This window comes from Phaseolus vulgaris, unplaced genomic scaffold (assembly GCF_000499845.2).
Source record: "Phaseolus vulgaris cultivar G19833 unplaced genomic scaffold, P. vulgaris v2.0 scaffold_20, whole genome shotgun sequence".
Taxonomy (NCBI): domain Eukaryota; kingdom Viridiplantae; phylum Streptophyta; class Magnoliopsida; order Fabales; family Fabaceae; genus Phaseolus; species Phaseolus vulgaris.
Genome location: NW_027174089.1, coordinates 193,326 through 197,366, shown reverse-complemented (window position 1 = coordinate 197,366; position 4,041 = coordinate 193,326).

The following is a 4,041-nucleotide window of genomic DNA, read 5'->3' as shown; positions in this document are numbered from 1 at the left end:
GGATCTAGCGGGAGGAGGCCATCTGCCAAGCACCGCTTGTACTGTGTTATCCAAGTGTCTGGCTCATGAGCGGCGCAGACCTGCATCACGTCCACCTCCTCTCCTCGACATGCTCTAACTCTCGGCGATCTCAGGGTTTCTTGCGTCAAAGACTTATGGCTTCTCGCCGTTCTCTCCGTCGACTTGCTTATCTGGAGGACCAGGTGATCTGCTACAAATGCTCTTGGCGTCTTTAGAGTTTCTTGAATCACCGTCCTCTGCCTACCCCCCTTGCCTGAGCTGGCGAGCTTAGAAAGCAAGTCAGCTCGGGCATTCTGCTCTCGGGGCACATGCACTACTTCAAAAGAGGCGAAGGAACTCTTCAATTCCTGCACATACGCCAAGTAAGCCGCCATTTGTGGATCTTTAGCCTGGAACTCGCCTGTTACTTGCCCTGTGACTAGCAGCGAGTCACTCTTAGCCATCAGCACCCTAGCTCCCATTTCCTTGGCCAGCAAAATCCCGGCGATCAGCACCTCATACTCTGCTTGATTGTTGCTGGCTTTAAAGGCAAACCTCAAGGATTGCTCAATCAGCACGCCGTTGGGCCCTTCCAGTATGACTCCAGCACCGCTACCCTGCTGGTTCGACGATCCATCCACCGAGAGTACCCAACGGAAACCGTCTCCTTCAACCCGCGTCGCCTCTGATGAGAGCTCGACCACAAAATCCGCAAAGATTTGCCCCTTGATCGGGCCTCGGGGCTCATATTTAATGTCAAACTCTGACAACTCCACTGCCCACTTCACCATTCTTCCCGCAACGTCAGGTTTCTTCAAGACCTTCTGGATGGGCAGGTCAGTCATCACCAGTATTGTGAAACTGTGGAAGTAGTGGCGCAACCTCCTCGCCGAAAACACCACAGCTAGCGCAGCCTTCTCCAGGGCCTGATATCTCGTTTCTGGGCCCTGCAATACTTTGCTCACAAAATAAATAGGCTTCTGAGCCTGATCTTGATCCTGGGCGAGCACCGCACTCACCGCCCTCTCAGTTACAGCGAAATACAACCTGAGAGGGATTCCCGCCAGCGGTTTGCACAGAACCGGCGGGCTCGCCAGATACTCTTTTAGCTTGACGAAAGCTTCCTCGCATTCTTTCGTCCAAGCGAACTTGTTATTGCGCCGCAGGCATTGGAAATAGGGATGCCCCTTTTCTCCGCTAGCTGACACGAAGCGAGATAGGGCTGCCATTCGACCTATCAGCTGTTGGACTTCTTTCACTGTAGCCGGGCTTCTCATCGCCAAGATGGCGGCGCACTTGTCTGGGTTAGCTTCTATCCCCCTTTCAGTCAAGAGAAAACCCAAAAACTTTCCAGCCTCCACGCCGAAAATGCATTTCTCCGGGTTGAGCATTAACTTGAACTCGGCGATCGTCGTGAACAATTCTTCCAAGTCTGCAACGTGCTTGCTTTTCTCCTGCGAGGTCACGACCATGTCATCGACGTAGGCTTGCACGTTCCTTCCCAGCATCGGTGCAAGTACTCGATCCATCAACCTCTGGTACGTGGCCCCCGCGTTCTTCAGCCCAAACGGCATCACCTTATAGCAGTAGCACGACCTCTCCGTCATGAAGGCTGTTTTTTCTTCATCCATGGGATGCATCTTGATCTGATTATAGCCCGAGAAGGCATCCAGGAAACTCAGCAGCTTGCACCCTGCAGCACTATCAACCAGGGCATCAATGCTTGGTAAAGGATACGAATCCTTTGGGCAAGCTTTGTTCAGATCGGTGAAGTCGACGCACATGCGCCATTTCCCGTTACTCTTCTTCACCAGTACGACATTTGCCAACCATTCAGGGTACTGGACTTCCCTAATGTGGTCTGCAGCGAGGAGTTTCTGTGTTTCGTCCCTGATCGCCTGCCTCCTCTCTTCGTTGAATTTCCTTCTCCTTTGTCGCACCGGTCTCACCATGTTGTCCATCGCCAGATGATGGCACAAGAAGTCGGGATCGATCCCGGGCATGTCCGAAGCGGACCAAGCAAACGCGTCCAGATGCCGCTCAATCACCTTGGCGATCTGGTCCTGGAGATCGACCTCCAGAGATCTTCCGAGCTTGAAAACTTTCCCTCCGATCTCCTTCTCGAGCCACTGCTCGACAGGTTTGGGCCTGGATTCTCTGGCGATCACCGCCTTGGCGATTCCCAGTTCCCTCGCTTCCTCGGGGCGATTCCGCGCCTCTTCCTCCTCCAGGCCAGCGTCTCTCTCCCCCAGCTCAGCGTCTATCATCTCTACATCCCTTCCAGCGGCCTCCTTTGTTACCGGCGGTCTGGGCTTCACACCAGGAGGTGGGGTGGTTGTCACATAACTCACTGATCTTTTGTTTTTCAGGCTATTCTCATAGCACCTTTTCACTTCTTTCTGATCCGACTTGATCGTGATCACCACCCCCTCCATGGACGGCAGCTTCACCTTCATGTGCCGAGTCGATGGAATGGCGCCTATCCTGTTAAGAGTGGGCCTACCCAACAGGATGTTGTATGCCGAAGGGGCGTTTACGATGAGGTACTTGATTTTCTCCGTCCTCGACCCAGCCTCATCTGTAAACGTGGTTCTCAGCTCAATGTACCCCCTGACCTCCACCTGGTCACCAGCGAATCCATATAAGCACCCTCCATAGGGCCTTAGCTGGTCAAGGGGCAATTCCAGCTGCGTGAAAGTCGGCCAGAACATCACGTCTGCCGAGCTTCCTTGGTCCACCAGAACTCGGTGGACCTTCCTCCCTGCTGTTATCAACGAAATAACTATGGGATCGTTGTCATGAGGCACAACGTCCCGAAGATCCTGCTTTGTGAACGTAATGTCCACCTCCGGCGAGTGATCTTCAAACATGTCCACTGCCATCACCGATCGCGCATACTTTTTCCTCTGCGATGCGGTGCATCCACCACCTGAGAAACCCCCTGCCATGGTGTGGATCTCCCCGTGGATTGGCATTTCGTGTTGCTGGGCTTCTCCACCTGCTGGCTGGGAACTCGATGCTCCCCCCGTCCTCCTGTCCAGCAGATAGTCATTTAGGAACCCGCTCTTAACCAGATCGTCGAGCTGGTATCCTAAAGACAAACACGAGTCCAGGTTGTGGCCAAAACACTGGTGGAACTCGCACCAGGCGTCCGGCTTTGACCCCAGCACCTTGTCGCCCACCTTCTCAGGCGCCTTCAACCTAGCAGATATGTTAGGGATAGCGATCAGGTCCGCTAGTCCCATGACAAATTTGTGCTTAGGCGGGCGATTGTATTCCCGGCGTGCTGGTTGTTGGCGCGCTTGGCTTCTTCCCTTATTTCTCCTATCGTAAGGATAGCGAGCCCTTTGGTCTTTCCTGGCCGCCGCCGCCGTTTCCAGCACCCTCTGCGGCTGGATCCTGGTCTGGGCGCGTGGTCTGGCGGGAGCCACGCTGCCTCTCTTCTCGGCGACTTCACTCTCGTCGGCGATGTGGGCCACCGCAAGTCGCCTGACTTCAGCAAACGTCGCTGGATGAGCCCTGATCAAGGCCTCGCAGAATGGCCCTGGCTGCACGCCCTTCTTGAAGGCATAGACCAGCATTTCTTCATCCTTGGCCGGCGATCTGACCATCTGCGCGCCGAAGCGATTGAGGTAGTCTCTGAGGGACTCCCCATGGTACTGCCTTATATCAAACAGATCATAGGACACCCTCGGCGGTGCCTTATTCACAATGTACTGCTCGACAAAGATTTTCGAGAATTGTTGAAAATTGGTTATGTGGCCATTAGGCAGGCTCACAAACCACTCCATCGCCGTTCCCTGGAGCGTACTCACGAACATCTTGCAGTAGACGGCGTCTGACCCTCCCGACAGCATCATCTGCGTGTGGAACGTGGTCAGATGAGCCTCTGGATCCTCCACGCCGGTAAAAACAGCTTTAACAGGAACCACACTCGTGGGAATAGGCGTGTCGGTAATCGCCTGAACAAAAGGCATTGGGAAAACACGAGGTGGCGTAGACGGTGCCACCTCTTCAGCAGAAGAACGTCCCTGCTGCTCC